Source organism: Oryctolagus cuniculus, chromosome 5 (assembly GCF_964237555.1).
Source record: "Oryctolagus cuniculus chromosome 5, mOryCun1.1, whole genome shotgun sequence".
NCBI classification, from domain to species: domain Eukaryota; kingdom Metazoa; phylum Chordata; class Mammalia; order Lagomorpha; family Leporidae; genus Oryctolagus; species Oryctolagus cuniculus.
In genome coordinates, this window is record NC_091436.1 from 101,351,109 (window position 1) to 101,370,847 (window position 19,739).

The window sequence follows — 19,739 nt, forward strand, 5'->3', positions numbered from 1 at the left end:
AATGTTCAAGTCCAGCCTTTGGAAAAGGACTTCACAGAGGATGTGTTACTTGGGCCCATCACATGTAGAAAAAGACTTAGGACTTTTCCTAACTTCAACCTGTGTGGCCCAGGGAATGACTTGATGGTTCAAAAAACCTAACACAATCTCAAAATACATGTGTATGTATAATTATATAATTTTCAGAGCAGCACAACAAATTGTCCTACTGTATTTTATGTTGCTCAGATTTTTTTTTAAGATTTATTTATTTATTTTAAAGAGTTACAGAGTGGAGAGACAGAGATATTTCTTCCATCTGCTGGTTCACTCTCCAAATGGCCACATGGCCAGGACTGTGTCAGGCTGAAGCCTGGAGCCAGGAGCTTTTTCTGAGTCTCCCACATGGGTTCAGGGGCCCAAGGAGTTGGGCCATCTTCCGCTGCTTTCCCAGGTGCATTAGCAAGGAGCTGAATCAGAAGCAGAGCAGCCAGGACTGGAACTGGCACTGTATGGGATGCTGGTACTGTATACTGCAGCTTAACCTGCTGTGCCACAGTGCTGGCTCTTTTATTGGTTAGATTTTTATGTAGTTCTGTGTCAATTACTGTACAATAGAGATAGAAGCAAGGTGTCTAAATTTGATGAAGAGAATTAAACATGTATATTGAAAACTGGAGTATGGTATGGCTTGTCTTTGAAGATCATGCTGAAATTTAATCCTCATGAATGTGGAGGGTAGAAACTTAATACAGTCTCTGTGTTTAAGGGTGGGATCTTTGAGAGCTGATTCGGATCAGAGTGGAGCCCCCATGTGCCGTCTCTGTTGCTCACCATATGATGCCCTGAGCCACCTTAGGACTCTGCCAGCCAGAATGTATCACTAGACGCAGCCATTGCCTCCGTACCTGAACCATAAGCCAAAGTAAACCTCTTTTCTTTATAACTTACCCAGTTTGTGGTATTATGTTGCCAACATCAGAAAATGAACAAAGAAAATTAGTACTGAATTGTTGGCTTTTGTGAATACTGAATACCTAAAAATGTGGAGGTTGTTTTGGAACTGGATAATTCTGAGGGCTCAGAAGTTCCAAGACTATGGAAGAACTAGAACATCTTAGAGATGGGATTGATGGTCATGAACAGACAGCTGATGCAAACGAGGACTCTTCTACTGGAAACTGGAGGAAAGACCGTCCCATCACACCTCTGCAAAGAGCTTAGCTGACTGTGCCCATGCCCTAGAGATTATGGAAGGCCAAATTAAAAGGGATAGCTGTTAGAGGAAATATCCAAACAACAAAGCATTCAGACTGCTGCTTAGTTACTTCTAACTCGTGCAGTAGGATTGGGGAGCAATGGCATGACCTAAAAGCAGGATGCAGAATTGAAAGGGAAGCAGAGTAGAAAGATTTGAAAAACTTGTATCCTAGTGAAAAAGTGTGTTCAGGAGAACCAAATAAGGATGCAGCCCAGCAACCACTTAGTAAGGAAATGAGCACGGATAAAAGGGAGCCAGCTGGTGGTCACCAAGACAATGGGGAAAAGGCCTCAAGCACATCTCAGAAATCATTGAGGTTTCCCTCTCATCGCAAGCCCAGAAGTCTGGAAGGGAAGAATTTTTAGGGAACCCTGGAGTGCTCCTCAAGGGGCTCACTGCCCAGAGCTGCCTGAGGATTCTGCTCCCAGCTTTGTGATGAAGCACTCTGTGGCTGCTCCAGCAGTCACGCTCCAGCAAGTGCGGCTGGGTGCAGCTTATGCCACTGACTCAAAGGGAACCCAGTGCTAGCCCTTGATACTGAATGCAGGTGAACAGAAAGCAAAATCTGCCGGATCTGGGAAGCTTCTGCTGAGATTTTGAAGACAAGGCTGACTCAGGGAAGGAATCATTGCAGAGATTCTACACTGGAAAGCCTACTAGAGCCATGGGAGTGAGACCAGTGCTGTTGAGATCCCGGGAAGGTAGAGTCGCTGACAGCGTGCAATGCCAGACTGGAAAAGCCACAGATACATGCCACCTGAGAGAGCAGCTATCTGGGCTGTGAGCAGCAGAGCCTTGGAGACAAGGCTGCCTCTGGCCATGGGGGCCCACCTCCTGCTACAGTGTACCTAAGGTTCTGGATCTAGAGCTTAAGATTTAACGTCTGCCCTGCTGGATTTCTGCCTCGCTTGGACATTTTATTCCTTTTACTTCTCCCTTTTGGAATAGGAAAGTTTATTTTATCCCTGCCTTACCATTGCATCATAGAAACAGATAACTTTTCTGATTTTCCAAACTCACTGCTAGAAGGAGTTTGCCTTGAATCTGACATGAGACTTTGGACTTGAGGCTTTCGGTTGGTGCTGGAATGTGTTAAGACTTTGGAACTATCTGGATGGAATGCTTGTATTTTGTATATGAGTTTCAGGGTACCAGGAGCAGAATACTATGGTTTAAATATGATTTGCCCCGCTCTGAAATTCATGTTCAAACTTAATCCTCATTGTGAGGTATTAAGAGCATGGACACTTAATCCCACTGTGGTGGTCTGAGTTGGGGCTTTCGAGAGCTGAATAATTAGGATTAGGTAAGAGCACCAGGGTTCAGCCCCCATGATTGAATCCTGGTGGCTATAAGAAGAGGGAGACAGACCTTTCACACATGCCTGCCCTGTCTCTTGCCATGTGATACCCTGCACCATCTTGGGATTAGACTGTCACCAAATGTGGCACCTGGATCTTGTTCCAGACCATGAACAAAAAATAAACCTTTCTTTCTTTATGATATACCCAGGTCATGTATCACATTAGCAACAGAAATGAAGTAAGATGGATTGCATTACTTTCTTCGAATAATGAAAGACTAGAGCAAGGATAATGGCTTAGACTTGAACATTGCCTCTACCTCAAAGTGTGTAACTTGGAGCAGAGTCAAAGATATACAGAAGGAGAATTCAACACAAAATAAGCAGGACCTCTTTAGCCATATTTGGAGATCCAAAGATCAAACAGGCTTATTTCTAGGTAATGAGTACCACATCACTGGAGATACTCAACCAAGGTATGTGTCACAGCTACTATCTATGCAATGCAAATGCTACATTTCCTTCGGTCCTGACATGTTACTAAATGGGTATTACAGGCCGGCACAGTTGCCCCTCTTCCAGGCCAGCTCTCTGCTGTGGCCAGGGAGTGCAGTGGAGGATGGCCCAAGTCCTTGGGCCCTGCACCCCATGGGAAACCAGGATAAGTACCTGGCTCCTGCCATCGGATCAGCGCGGTGCGCCGACCACAGCGCGCCAGCCGCGGCGGCCATTGGAGAGTGAACCAACAGCACAGGAAGACCTTTCTCTCTGTCTCTCTCTCTCACTGTCCACTCTCCCTGTCAAAAAAAAAAAAAAATGGGTATTACAAACCTCAGGTTTACAACATTTACCAACTTTGGGAATCACCTTCTGTGGGCCTGTTTCCTCCTGTTCAATAGACTGTGGGGTGATGCTAACTTAGAAAGCTGTTGGAAATATTAAATGAGGTTGAAGAACAATAGCAGTAGCCTGATTCCAAATCCCCCCTTCATATTCCCAAAGCAACCATAGATCCACCTTGAGAACAAAACTATCCAGGACCTATTATGTAAGTATTACTAGACAGAAAACTTGAAACTTTCAAGCCATTTATAAGGAAAAAGAAAGAAACTCAAACAAAGCTTCCGGTATCTACATATTTTGCATGTGGAAGGGTGCTGGAGAAACAGAAATGACTCCTAGAACCAGAGCAGAGTGGGGCAGAGAACTTAGAGTAAGTGGGGATGACATCACCTCCAGTAGGAGGAAGTCAGATAGTTCACATGAACCTATCAAACTCAAGTTGAGATTGGGTCATTCATAGCCCTGGCTACAGGGAAAGGACTTGAAAGTGTGCTGGACTGAAGTGGCAGCTCTTTAGAAGCAGTGATTCTAGGCGGGGAGGGGATGAGAAAGACTAGGCTGTACCAGATGGATACTGAGTGATGAAGGGAAAGAAAGGAAGAAAGCAAAGGAGAAAGTGAAGAGCCTGCTGAGCGGCTGGTGCTGTGACGTAGTAGGTTAAGCCTCCGCCTGCAATACCGGCATCCCATGTGGGTGCTGGTTCCTCTCCCTGCTGCTAGTTTTCCCATCCAGCTCTCTGCTTTGGACCAGGAAAGCAGCAGAAGATGGCCCAAGTGCTTGGGCCCCTGCACTCACATGGAATAATCTCCTGGCTCTTGGCTTCAGATCAGTCCAGCTCCTGCCTTTGCAACCATTTGGGGAGTAAACCAGCAGATGAAAGATATTTCTGTCTGTCTTTCTCTCTGAACAACTCTACCTCTCATATAAATAAACAAAATCTTAAAAAAAAGAACCTGCTGAATAAAATTAGTTGATTGTGTCAATGTCAATTTCATGTTTGTGATATTGTACTGTAGGATTGGAAGATGCTACCCTTAAGAGATCTGTGGAATCTCTAGTTCTTACAATTTCACGTGAGTCATAAATTATCTCAAAGTTTAAAAATTTATATAAAAATGAAGTAGGATTGTTGATTCCATTTTCATGAAGATCAAAACCCAACAAAATTAAACTTGTTTAGAAATATACAACTAAAGAAAATTTATTGCAATAAAGCTCAATTTAATGGTTTCCTCTACAATGGGAGGAAGAGTCACAGTGAAGAAGTGGTGTGTGTGTGTGTGTGTGTGTGTGTGATGCACCTGACATTTGTGGTGGTTATATTTTGTTTACTTTAAAATAATTCATCAAACTGTCATTTAGATTTTTAAAACTTTACAGGAAGAGGTGCTGACCTACAGGCCATAGTTTGTTGACCCCTCTTCTAGAACACAAAGAAAACTTCATAGTAGGTTCCATAAAGTAGATGTGTTACCAAAAAACAAACCAACAACAAAACAGACTTGACTACAATGTAGTAAAACTGAAAATTAAAAAATAAACCAAAAAATGAAGAATCCTCCACCAGGAAATTAAAAGATGTTGTATTAATTTCCAAGTTAAAAAGGAATAAATAAAATTACTGAATTGCTGAAAAATAACATTATATATGAGAAGTCATGGGATATATTTAAAGGAAAGCATATGTAACTACATCTATAGCAATAAAGCATGAATAAAGATAAATGAATTAGTTTTGCAACTCAAAATACTAAATAAGGTACAAGTAAATAAAGTACAAGGTAGGAATTATTTATAGTGGAAATTATAATGAAGTTGAGAATAGGGAAGCACTGGGTCAAATTGATCAAAATTCTAATTCTTCAGAAAATAAACAAAAATAGACAAACCACTAGATAATAAAGGGAGAAGAAAACACCAATGTACAAAATAAGAAATTACCTAGAAATAGTTATGATAGAAAGGAATTTTTAAAAGTAATAAACAACTTTTGCATAATTTCTGCAAACAAGTTGGACATATAATTTCTTAGATAACTATTCCATAATAAAACTGTTCTCAGTAGATAAAGCTTAAATTTTTATAGAAATAGAAAATGTTTTCTAGCTATGCTACATGATAGCACCAGGCCCAGGTGATCACACAAGAGAAATTTACCAAACCTATAGATATCAGACAATCCCAATGCTACATAAATTATCTCAGACTAAAATCAAGAATAATGTTCATCTTATGAAGCAAGCATAATACTGGTATCCAAACCTGATAAAGTCAGTATAAAAATTATTTAATGAAGTACTAGAAAACAGACTATGACAACACATTAAAAAAAGAGATGAGGGGCCCCAGCTAAGGCACAGTGGTAAAAGCGGTCACCTGCAGTGCCTATATCACATAGGGGCACCAGTTTGAGTCCCGGTTGCTCCATTTCCGATCCAGCTCTCTGCTGTGGCCTGGGACAGCAGTAGAAAATAGCCCAAGCCCTTGGGCCCCTTCACCTGCATGGGAGACCTGGGAGAAGATCCAGGCTCCTGGCTTTGGATCAGCGCAGCTCTGGCTGTTGCAGTCAACTGGGGAGTGAACCAGCAAATGGAAGACCTCTCTCTCTCTTTGCCTATCCTCAAATAAATAAATAAATCTTTTTTTAAAGATTTAAATCTTTTTTTAAAGATTTGTTTATTTGAAAGACAGAGTTACAGAGAGAGGTAGAGACAGAGAGAGAGGTCTTCCATCCACTGGCTCACTCCCCAGATGTCCACAACGGCTGGAGCAGTGCCAATCCAAAGCCAGGAGCCAGGAGTTTCCTCCAGGTCTCCCATGTGTGTGCAGGGGCCCAAGGACTTGGGCCATCTTCTACTGCTTTCCCAGGCCATACCAGAGAGCTGGATTGGAAGAGGAGCAGCAGGGACTAGAACCAGCGCCCATATGGGATGCCGGTGCTTCAGGACAGGGCTTTAACCTGCTGTACCACAGTGCTGGCCCTAAATAAATCTTTTTTTTAAAAAAGAAAAGATATGATTGATTTTTAAAAAAATTAATATAATCTACTATTTTAGGCCAGCGCCGTGGCTCAATAGGGTAATCCTCCGCCTGTGGCGCCAGCACACCAGGTTCTAGTCCCGGTCGGGGCGCCAGATTCTGTCCCAGTTGCCCCTCTTCCAGGCCAGCTCTGCTGTGGCCAGGGAGTGCAGTGGAGGATGGCCCAAGTGCTTGGGCCCTGCACCCCATGGGAGACCAGGATAAGCACATGGCTCCTGCCTTTGGATCAGCGTGGTGTGCCGGCCACAGCGCGCCAGCCACGGCGGCCATTAGAAGGTGAACCAACGGCAAAGGAAGACCTTCCTCTCTGTCTCTCTCACTGTCCACTCTGCCTGTCAAAAAAAATTAATATAATCTACTATTTTATAAGTCTATGATATGATTTCATTCATAGACACTGAAGATTGGTTTTGGCAAAATTTGACACTCATTTTTAGTAAAAAGTTTTGGAAAATAGTGCTGATAGCTATTTCTGTAATTAGGAAACAGATCACTAGAGGTCTTCCCACTGAGGTCAGTAAGTATGTTTAGAATGCTCACTGTTTACTGGTTTCTGGCATTGTCTGAAGGTAACAGTGTAATTAGACTAGAGAAAACCAAAGGTACAGTAGTAGAATAAGAAATATGTCTATTATTTGCAGATGGCATGATAGTATACATGGAAAACCCTAGATAATCAATGATACAATATAGTCCAACAGACAAAAACCCAGTAAGGTAGCAAAATATAAAATTAATATGTAAAAATCAGTAGCACTGGGGGCTAGCATTGTGGCACAGCGAGCTGAGTCATGGCCTGTGACACCACGCTCCCAAATGAGCACGATTTCGAGGCCTGGCTGCTCCACTTCACATCTGACTCCATGCTAATGCCCCTTGAGAAGGGATCAGAAGATGGCTGGAATGAGTGGGCACCTGCCACCCATGTGTGTGACCTGGATGGAGTTTCTGGCTGCTGGCCACAGCCCCAGCTGCAGCAACCATTTGGGGAGTGAACCAGTGATGGAAGATTTTCTCTCTTTCTCTCTCTCCCTCCACCCCTCCCTCCTTCCCTATATCTCTGTCTCATCTTTCCCCTTCTCACTGTCTCTCCCTCTCTGTCTCTGAACACTGCCTTTCAAATATATAAACAAATGTTTTTATAAAAAAAGATAAAATATTTAAGAACACACTTCACAAGAAATGCTCAGAACCCCTGTCAAAAAAAAAAAAAAAAAAAAAAAAAGAAATGCTCAGAACCTAAATGAAGAAAACTATAAAATGCTTCTATAAGATAAAAGTGGACATGAAAACTTGGAGAATCATCTTTTATTCTTTATAGTACCTTTCAATATCAAGATGTCAGTTCTCCCTAAGTTAATTTACACATATAATCTGAACCCAAAACAAATTCCAATGGGATTTTTTTTATTGAGCTAGATAAGTGATTCTAAATTTCATATGCAAATTGAACATACTCTAGAGTCAAAGGCACTGGGGGGCAGAGGAGGGATGAGGTGGAGGTGGAAATCAGATTCAAAGCATGCAGATGGCTTGAACTGCCAGGGCTGTTTTTGAAGACAGAGAGAGGGGGTCACTAGTCAAGCAGTGACAGCAGATTCTAGAAGCTGGAAACAACCCCAGCTTATGGTCAGCAAGGAAATGAGGCCCTCAGTCCCACAACACATGCACCTGAATTCTACCAGCAGTCTCTAAGATGATAGAAGTTGATTCATCCACAGAGCCTCCAAAAAGGAATGCAGTACTTAACCCACCTGAGCTGTACCCTTGTGAAATCAGAGCAGAAAGCCTGCCATCTGATTATGAATCCAATCTCAGAATCATACAAGTTTCATATGAGGATCAATATGAAGAAAACTACCAATTCTTCTGAAACTATGAACTCGTGTTAGAAACATGAAATGAAAATACAGAACATTGTTATGACTTTGAGTTAACAAGATTTGCTTAAAGTCTCCTAAGACAGTAACTTTTGTCTAGGCATTTGGTGCAGTGGTTAAAACAACACCAACCAGAAAAGCAAATAATAAGTTGTGTTACAATAATATAAAGAAATTTTGTTCATCAAAAGATAACATTAAGGGGGCAGTGGGTTAGGCAGCCACATGGAACACTAGCATTCCTGTCAGAGTCCTGGGATCAAGTCCCATCTCCACCTCTGATATTGCTTCCTGCTAATACACTTGGGAGGAAGAAGGTGCTGGGTCAAGAATTTGGGTCCCTGCCACTGATGTAAGAGATCCAGATGCAGCTCCTGGCTCTTGGCTTCAGCCTAACCCTTCTCTGGCTGTTGTAGACATTTGGAGAGTGAACCAATAGATGGAAGATCTCTCTCTCTCTCTCTCTCTCTCTCTCTCAGCCATTCTGCCTTTCAAAAAGGTAAATAAAACTTTTTTGAAAAGAGTCTCTTTTGAAAAAGACCTTACAAAGCAAAATATGCCAAACGGAGTCTGAAAACAAATAATTTGGGTAAATATCTGCAAATTTATGACACAGGATAAAAAATTGTGGCATGTATTCTTACATCATTAAAACAAGAGTTTAATAGAAAAATGAGTAAATACATAAAATTCACAAAAGAAGGCTTTGAATATCTAGTACAATACTTAGAAGTTTTAACACCAAGAATAATCATAAAAGCTTCTAAAATGAAAGTTTTGAGCACTGAAACCAATTACTTTGTTTGAAAAGTTAAGCCCTCATGAAATGGTCTGTTGGCTTGTCATACCACATAAAATTGAGAATCTAAGTTGCTGTGGTCTATCTTTTGAGCTGCATTTTTTAAAGCTTTGAACTGTGTAAATGGAGTATAAAATTCTATTGATCAATTATTCTGTGTAGTTACACTTGAGATTATAAAATGTCCAAGATTAATGAGAAAATGGCACTGGTTTTGATGAAACTTTATGGGAGATACATTTAATATGCTTATTCCAGAAAAAATGTATAATGTACCATGATAAGCATACATTCTATGAGACATTGTGGACCTTCTTGGGTCACTGGTGTCATCAGATACAATTTATTTTAAGATCTGTGTATTTATTTATTCACTTGAAAGGCAGAGTGGTAGAGACAGGGTGAAAGACAGATCTTTCGTCCACTACTTCACTACCCAGTTGGCCCAATGGCTGGGGCTGGGCCTGGTCAAAGTCAGGAACGAGAAGTCCTTCCAGGTCTCTGACATAGGTGATAGGGGCTCAAGTACTTAGATCATCTTCCACTGCTTTCATAGATACATTAGCAAGGAGCTGTGTTGAAAGCAGAGCAGCTGAGAATGCACGTGGCACTTCAAATGGGATGCTCGCATTGCAAGTGGCACGGCTGACCCCGTGGCACCCACTGCCAGCTGCCAGGTAGGATTTTTTGAATCAGATTTGAAGTAGGTGAAACGCTTTCCGTGATTTAACCAGGTGAGAATTGCCATGATGGAATCCTGGTGGGTCGTGTCAATTAGCCTTCTGTAGGGGTACTGTAGTATAGACACAATCCCAAGGCAGAAATAATAGATTACAGTCTTCTTGAGTTAGTTTTTTTGTTTTTGTTTTTTGACAGGCAGAGTGGACAGTGAGAGAGAGAGACAGAGAGAAAGGTCTTCCTTTGCCGTTGGTTCACCCTCCAATGGCTGCCGCGGCCGGCGCATCGCGCTGATCCGAAGGCAGGAGCCAGGTGCTTCTCCTGGTCTCCCATGGGGTGCAGGGCCCAAGCACTTGGGCCATCCTCCACTGCACTCCCTGGCCACAGCAGAGAGCTGGCCTGGAAGAGGGGCAACTGGGACAGAATCTGGCGCCCCGACTGGGACTAGAACCCGGTATACCGGCGCCGCAAGGCGGAGGATTAGCCTAGTGAGCCGCAGTTTTAGGGCCATAAATGGTTACAATTGACAGTTCATTTAATCAAAAGAGTGATGAGGTAAAAGGTCATTTTCAGCTGTGACTTCCATGTCTATAGGCAGATGCTATCAAAACATGATAGTGGCAAAGTTGTCCTTCTTTGGTGGGTAGCAGTGAGGGGGTTGAGGATACTGATATGAGAGATGAAGAATAAGAGCAGGAAGATATCAGGGATAACACAAAATAAGTTAATGTTTTTCAAGATTACTAAACTGAAAAAATTTGTTGCTATACTCAACTTGGATAGAGATTAAACAAATCATTTTTCACAGTCAGGAATAAAATGGTTACCAACCCCCCATGTTTATAAAAGCAGCTCCCATAATCCAGGTTTCATATTTAATAGTGATGATGCTGAGAAATCCATCTTTGCATTGATTAAAAAGTAGTTTTACAGGGGCTGGCACTGTGGCGTAGCAGGTAAAAACACCACTTGCAATGCCAGCATCCCATATGGGCACTGGTTCACGTCTCAGCTGCTCCATTGCCAATCCAGCAATGGCCTGGGAAAGCAGTAGAAGATGGCCCAAGTCCTTGGGCACCTGCACCCACGTGGGAAGCCCAGAAAAAGCTCCTGGGCACTTGCACCCACGTGGGAGACCCAGAAGAAGCTCCTGGCTCCTGGCTTGGATTGGCACAGCTCTAGCTGTTTTGGCCAATTGGAGAGTGAACCAGCAGATGGAAGACTTGTCTCTCTCTCTCTCTCTCTCTCTCTCTCTCTCTCTCTCTCTCTCTCTCTCTCTCTCTCTCTCTCCCTCCCTCCCTCCCTCCCTCTCTCCCTCCCTCTCTCCCTCCCTCTCTGTCTCTTCCTCTCAATTAAATAAATCTTTAAAAAATAAAGTAGTTTTGACTCTTTTGACTGTATATTGATTACAGCTTTTTGCAAATGCATACTCTGGAAGGCATCAGGGCATAGCTCAAAACACTTGGGTGCCTGGCCCCCATGGTGGGTCCCAAATTGAATTCCTAGCTCCTGACTTCAGCCTGGCTCAGTCCCAGCAAAAGTGGGTATTTGGGAGGAAACCAACAGGTGAGAGCTCTCTGTCTGATGCCTGCCTGCCTGTCTCTACGCTCTCCCTTTCAAGTAAGTAATTTTTAATTAAAAAAAGAAAACATGAATAAGTTTCCCTAAAATTTATGTGTAAGGAAAGGCTTTCTAACCATGACTGAACTCTCAGGCAAGGTAAAAGAAAAGGTTGTTAAGTTTGACTACATAATTAAAAAGGAACTTACAGGGCTAAAAAGCATAATTAAGTAAAGGCAGCAAACGGGGAGGAAATAGACACAGTGTATATCACAGCCAATGGGTTAAACCCTTGATGTACTGAAAACTTTGTAAAATTAAGAAAAAAAGACCTACTGAAATTCTTTTGGAAAATGGGCAGTGATGTGAACAATCCACTTAAAAAAGATATAAAAATGGTCCTCAATCATATGCAAGTGCATGCAACTTCATTCATACCAAAAAAAGACAAGTTAAAACTACAATCGTGTTCCACTTTTCACCCATCAAATGGCCAAAAAACTTAAAAGCTTGACAGCACGTTCTGTTGCTGAGGCAGTAGAGAAACAGGTCATGCCATACGTTGCTGAGGATGGATATGGAAAATGATAGAACCCCCATGGAGGGCTTAGAGTAAATTGGTCCTCTAGTATCTCCCAGATAGACCCACTTAACGTTTTTACTACGCACAGGGTTTGAGTGAAGACTGCCATGGAGAAGAGCAGCCATAGAGAATGTTGTAGTCTCTGCAGGCACACACCTGTGGGAGGTTCACCCACCCACCAGAATTGCCAGGCAGCTACACCCACCTTGAGTCAGGCCCTGAGCACTGATCCAGAGGAGCTGAATGTAGGGAAATAGCCCTGCACCATGTGGAAGAACCAGAAGAAGCTCCTGGCTTCAGATCAGCCCAGCCCTGGCCTTTGCAGCGATTTGGGGTGTGAGCCAGGTGTTGGAAGATCTGTCTCCTTCTTTCTCACACTAACTCTTCCTTTCAAATAAATAAAGAAGTCTTTAAAAAAAAAATCAAGGCTCCCCTGTCATTGATTTTAGCACTATATTATGATCAGTTTTAATGTGTGTTTGCTCAGTTTGTTTTTCTCTGGCTGAGAAGCAAATTGAGACTCCAAGCGTTATGGAGGGGACATGGAGGTTCTCCCTCCCTATCGCGGCGCTGCCCAGCATTGCACTTCCAAGGGGTTTATGGAAAGGGTGCAAAGTGAACGATGGAAAGGACGAATGCAAGCTGCTTCGACCACACAGCCCCTGAAGTCCTGTGAACAGACGGAAAGTTCAGTCGAGGTCTGTGAAAGTATTAGCAGATGCCAAAAGGCCGACAGCCAAGATCTGTGTCTTTGTAAAGAAATGAATAGCTACCAACAACTAGAAAATGCTGAAAGCCTTAGCAATGATGGAAAAGTCCTATGACACAGAGGGTGAGAGAGAGAGAAATGTTTCTGAAACTATTAGAATTATGAACTTGTAAAAAAAATGTCCTTTAAGACCCCAGGCCTGCAAGCATGTAGGTAACTGAAATTTGAAGACTAGGAGAAGATATTTACTAATTTCTTAGATGATGTTCTTAGTAACTGTGGTTGAAATGAATTTAAGAGGACTTGGAGTCTTTTAGTGAAGAGAAGTAATATGTATAATTATTAGTCAGAATTGAAGTTTACAACAGAGGTACATAAAGTTTTCTATCTTTAATTTATTCAAAATTTTAATCATGTGACATCTTAAAAAGAGTTTCTCAGTAAATTTAATTAAACATTCATAATTAACCCTTATGCTTCTAAGTACTCAAATTAGAAATATATTTGTTTTATTCATTTTCAAAAAGACATCATGCAACAAAGTATCAAAACAGCATAAAATGATTTGAAATCAACTTCAGAAAGTGATTTTTATACAGGAGTATATGTATTTTAAGATAAAATATAAGTGACATAAATATGACTAAGGCAAATATTTGGGACTTTATTTACTGATCAAACTATAAACATATAATGCTGTAAAATTTTTAGCCAAAAACAACTTATTTCTGTAAGTATAAGTCATGGCTTATCAGAAATCAGCTTACTGCTTTTATTTTTTAAAAGGCATTTTTTCTATTAAACCATATCTCTAAATATCCCTAGCTATTTGACTGTAATGACAGAAAAGTACCAGAAGAGGGCACTTGCGTTCTCTAACAAAGTACAACCATTCTTCAAACCTTTTCTAAATCAATAAAATAAACAATGAGATTTGAACGACCTAGTAAAGGTTATACAAAATGTAAAGCAAGTTTCTCTGCTTCCCATAGGCTAAGAAAATATATTTCAGGCAAACTGCAGCTTCTTTCTTTAATCAATCCATAAATCAACTGGGTACCATCTGAAAAATAAAAGTGTTCTTAGATCTGCAATTTAGTGGATCCATCATTTCAAGAGTATTCCATTTATTTAAATCTCACATTTATTTGAGATGTTCCAGATCTATTGAATATACTTTAATTAAATCCATAGACTGTCATTATCTAGGATTTTCAAGAGACAGATTGCTCCAAATATGTGAGAAGTAGCACTGTGTAGCAGTGTATACATGATGTTTCTTGGTTTGAGATTCACTACCAATTAGCCTTTGACCTTAGACATTTACTTATTCATAGATTCCACCAAAATCATCTTTAACACTAGTTTTGTCATTGTGATAATCATCATTGCAAGACACAATTGCTTTCAAGCATCCGCCACTCAATTCTAATTAGAAAAACAATTACATGAATACCAGAAACATAAAATAATAAAGAAGACAACACATAATTAAATCTAAATTGCATCATTTAGGAGAGGTCATTTGCACAGAAGTTAAGACCTGCTTGAGATGCCAGCTTCCGATATCAGAGTATTATAGTTCTAGTCCCAGCTCCACTTCTGATCCAGCTCCCTGCTAATGTGCACCCTAGCAGGAAGCAGGTGATGGCTCCAGTACTTGGATCTTTGCCACCCATGTGGAATTCTTGCTTCCTGGTTTTGACTTTGCCCAGCCCTAGCTGTGTTGGACATTTGAGGAGTGAACCAGCAGATGGAAGCTCGCTCTCTCTCTCCCACCTATTCTCCCTCCTCATTTCTCTGTCTTTCAAATAAATAAGTAAAACAAATAAAATTGTGTCACCCAGTATGTAAATGACCCCTTTAGCCTCAGTTTTTGCATTTTATGCATGAGTTTTTATATTTAATGATCAGACTCTACAACACTATCATTCACTCTTATTTTGCATATTATTCCATCAAATTTGGTTAGCTATATCCTAGCTCTCAAAAGATTTATGGCCATTCTTGGCCTTGTAGAGTCTAAAGACCCACTTTAAAACCTTATAAAAGATACAGAGCTTATCTCCCTAAGTATGCTATAGTGTATCCCTTACTCAAAATGAACATTCAATTCAGAAATTATCCACAGGCTCCACAGGCATTACACAAACAATCTCCAAAAGAGGCACAAATTATAGAGCTCTTAACATACTTGTGGGGATTTAATTAATAGAAATTTTATGTATTGTTGTTTGGTCAAGATGGGCAATGAAGCTTAAAAAGTTGGTTTGCTATGTCAAACAACTTTGAACTTTACCCTAAAAGTGACAGGAAGTATGCTGAGGTGTTTAAACATGGAAATGACAGATATGCATTGTAGACAGCAAAATCAAAGAGTAAAATGTAAAATAAACTGGAGAAGGAAGACAGAAAGCAGGGAAATTATCAGCTAGTCTGTCAGCACAGTAATCCAGGTGAGGCATAGTGAGAGCTTGTTTTAAAAGCCTTCCAAAATTAGAGATGTTCCCTTTTCCAAGATAAGCCTACTTTGATCCTGTGTAATAAATACTGAGAGTTTTCAAACGCCAAGGGACGTTTTGAAAGCTAACCAAGAATGTTCTTCAATTCCATTTATGTTCTATTCAAGCAACAGATAGATATTAGCAACTTTGCTTTTTGTTAGAAAATCACCTTTTATCTGCGTTGGGCACTTCAAATGCTTAAGCAGCCTAGGACCCACTAAAGAGGTGCAGCAACTCCTCTTAAACAGGCAATGTAGAGAGCTGTGCTCACCATACACATCTGAGTTCAGTGACAGGTGCTCTGGCTGCTTTCACTTCATCCTGGGGGCAGAAATGGTGGACCACTCATGGCATTATTTGAAGCTGTACCACTGTGAAGTGCCTCTCCATCCTCCAGTAGCCAAGTTGGAACAGCAAGCAAGCAAAACTTCTGGTTAGGGACGTTTAACACAGAAGCTTAGTGAAAATTGAATTTAAAAATACATATAGCGTTTGTATGTATAGATTATCTTCTAGGAAATGTGCACACTGAACCTGATATTGCCATATACTGCCATCCTATCTTGATTTTTTTTGAGACAGCCAAAAGATCACTCATTAAGTGGTGAGGATAGGATATGGAGATGTTGTCACCATTTTTTTTAAAATATTTATTTTATTTATTTGAAAGGCAAGGATACAGAGGGAGAAGGAGGGAGATATCTTCCATCCACTGATTCACTCCCCAAATGGCTGCAACGACCTGGGCTGGGCCAGGCTAAAGCCTGGAGTCGAGAGTAGCTTCTGGATCTCCCATGTGGTTGAAGTGGCCCAAGCACTTGGGCCATTTTCAGCTGCTTTCCCAGGCCATTAGCAAGGAGCTGGATCAGAAGTGGAGCATCCTGGACTCGAACTGGCACCCATAAAGGATGATGACACTTAAGACAGAGGCTTAACCTTCTATGCCACAGCACTGGTCCTGTTTTCATTCTTATAAAGAGGAATTTGACTCAAGGCCTCCAAGAACAGGGTCAGAAATAAGGCAAGGTCAGGGGATTGAAGAAAAAAATTCAAATTTTATTTTGTTAAATATAAAGAGTGGGAATAAGAGAGGGAAGAGATGTGCAAATTGCCACATGCTCAAGCTGACTTACCCCAAACAGTAGAGTTAGAAACATACCAGGGGATTCCAATTCAATCCCATCAAGGTGGCATGTACCAATGCCATCTCACTAGTCCAAGTGATCAATTTCTGCTCACAATTGATCATAATGATAGGACTAAGAACCAAAGGGATCACATAAACAAGACTAGTGTCTGCAAATACTAACTGATAGAATAAAAAAGGGAGAGAAGGATCCAACATGAGAAGCGAGATACACAGCAGACTCATAGAATGGCAGATGTCCTAAACAGCACTCTGGCCTCAGAATCAGCCCTTAGGGCATGCGGATCCAGCTGAAAAACCCATGAGAGTATTTCAGGCATGGAAAGCCAAGACACTCTGGGAAAAAAAAAAAAAAAAAATGACCTAAATGAAAGATCTCCAGGAGTGAGATCCCAGTGGAAAGAACAGGTCAACAGAGAAGGAGGTACCTTTCTCTGAAGGGAGGAGAGAACTTCCACTCTGACTACGACCTTGCCTAAATATGATCAGAGTCGGTGAACTCAAAAGGCTTCCATAGCCTTGGCAACTCATGACAAGAGCCTAGGGTGATTACTGATGCCATAAACAAGAGTGTCAATTTGTTAAGTCAACAACAGGAGTCACTGTGCACTTACTCCCCATGTAGGATCTCTGTCCTTAATGTGCTGTACATTGTGATTTAATGCTATAACTAGTACTCAAACCGTATTTTTCACTTTGTGTTTCTATGTGGGTGCAAACTGTTGAAATCTTTAATTAATATATGCTAAACTGATCTTCTGTATATAAAGAGAATTGAAAATGAATCTTGATGTGAATGGAAGGGGAGAGGGAGCGGGAAAGGGGAGGGTTGGGGGTGGGAGGGAAGCTATGGGGGGAAAGCCATTGTAATCCCTAAGCTGTACTTTGGAAATTTATATTCATTAAATAAAAGTTTAAAAAAATAACTATACAAAGAAGTTTTTATTAAGGTGTATGTGGGAAGTGAAAACAACAGTGCCAAATGATCTGCAGAATAAACCCCCATGCTCATTGGAGGCATTTCACAACCTGACCCAATCCACCTTTCAGCACTTGCTGTGCACCTGCTGCCCGCCTCACAGTCCTGTGTTCACTAGACACCAGGCTACTAAACACACCACACACCTTAAGGTCTCTATGACATAATGGCCTCTTGAACCAGAATGCCCTTCCCGAGGCTCTTTATCTGGAGAAATCTTATCCACCTCCAAATCTCAGTGCAAAAGCCACCTCTTGTTTAAGCCCTTGACAACTCCCTCTGTCTACCTTCTGCAAGCAAATTTAACCACTGCTTCCTCCAGGCCACATAGGATTGTGTTCATTTGTACAATGCTCATCACAGCATACAGAAGTAAGTACCATTCAGATCCTTCTATCCCACTGCACTGTGAACTCCTTGATGGTCTAATTTCTTCTGTTCTACAAGCTTTAAACACAACACTGGCACATATTAGGAAAAAGAGCAATATTTCTTTAAGAAAAAGGAAGTCCAGTCAAATGCTAGTCTAATAATCCAGACAGAAAATCTCATATGAGCCTAAATATGGAAGGTGGGACTGGGAATGGAAATTTAAAATTATTAAAATAGATTAGACTTGGGGCCAGCACTGTGGCACAGCAGGTAAAGCACCTGCAGTGCTGGCATAACATTTGGGAGCCGGTTCAAGTCCTGGCTGTTCCACTTACAACCCAGCTCTCTAGGAAAAGCAGTAGAAGATGGCCCACATCATTGGTTCCTGCAACACTCTACCTGCAAGTGAGACCTGGAAGAATCTCCTGGCTCCTGGCTTCGAATCAGCACAGCTCCAGAGGTTGCAGCCATCTGGCGAGTGAAACAATGGATGGAAGACCTCTCTCTCCCTCTGTGCCTCTGCCTCTCTGTAACTCTGCCTTTCAAATAAATAAATAAATAAATAGATCTCTAAAAAATAGATTAGTCTAGCTGGGTGGTGAAATGTCAGGTATAAGAAGGACTTGATGACAATTCTTAAGTTTTACGGCCCAAAAGACTGAGAGAACATAGAGGATATTATACATATAAGAGGGATAAAGTGAAACAAAGATACTAATTTCTGTTTTCAGTTTTCGAAGTTGACATACAGGAGGACACCCATTGGTAGATTTTAGCAGACAGCTATATATTCAGAACTGAGGCTTTAAGAAAAATTCAGGGCCTAAAACATGAGAATGAAAACAATGGAATAGATGATATGGAAGAGAAGGGAACCATTTCATGGATTTGGGGTTCTGTCTCTATTAAGAAAAAAGAGAAACAAATAGAAGGAATCAGAGAAACCAGATGAAATGTTCCAAGAAAATGCATCCATCACAGGGTGAAGAAAGGAGACCAAAGCTGTGGCATGTGTATCTGAGCCAGAGAAGAATTTTCACTGCAACTTCATGGAGAATAGCTCCACTAATGCAGTGGAACAGAATGTAGAGAGGGCCAGCAAGGAGAGCGAGTGGTTGGGACGAGTGTGGCACACTCTTGGAAAAGATTAGTCGTAACCGGGATGAGGGGTGTTGCTGTACATGCTGTACATTATTTCTAGCTGTGACCTACATTGTCTTCTAATTGAATGTTGGCTTAGTCAAGTGTCATTAAAGCTGCAACTGCCCAAAGCTGCTTAGATGATTTTTGTTTTTGTAATTTCAGAAGTTAAAAATAGTATCTGTGAATCGGCCTGCGGTGGGAGTGGAGGAGTAGCTTCATGGCTCATTTATACTCTCTTTTAATTCTCTATATGAATTAAGTTATTTGAACTTTTTACTTTTCCTAAAAAGATGAACCCAGAAGACCTTAAAGAATCCTTTTCACACATTAAGGGGGTTGGGGTGGTGGAAAGAGAGAGAGAGGGAGAGATACAGACAGACAGACAGACAGACAGACACTGAGACTACCATTCTCTCCAGTTGAATCTGCATAGGCTTACTGCTGCTGGGCTGGGGTCAGGGTTTAATCGTGGGCCCTACATACTTGAAGTCATTGTTTCTTACTTGGTTTTTCCCTCGTGTCACTCTAGATTACAGGCCATGTAGTTTAATGTAGCAAAGGGAGAATTGAAATGTCTGCCTTCTTTGTAGCTAAGTACTTTTTATTGACCCATCCTAATTTATTACTGAGGAAATCTGTGGGTTTAGATTATAATCAGTGCCATTTCCAGCTTGGTAGGTCTACTCTGTTAGATTCAGAACTGAAGTCCTATGCGTTCTTAATTTGGGTTTAATCAATTTTGTTCTAAATATCTTTTCTGAATCAGGTTTGGGAAGTTTATTAAAATGCAGTTAAAAACAGACTTTTCAGAGATCAAATATTTTAAATAATACATTCATAATCATCTCACTCAGTGATTTCCTAGAAGTTATACTTGATGAATTTATGTAAAGTAACTATTTCCATCCCACGGGAAGAAAAAGTGAAAATACCTTACAGGAACTAACAGAATGGAGGGAA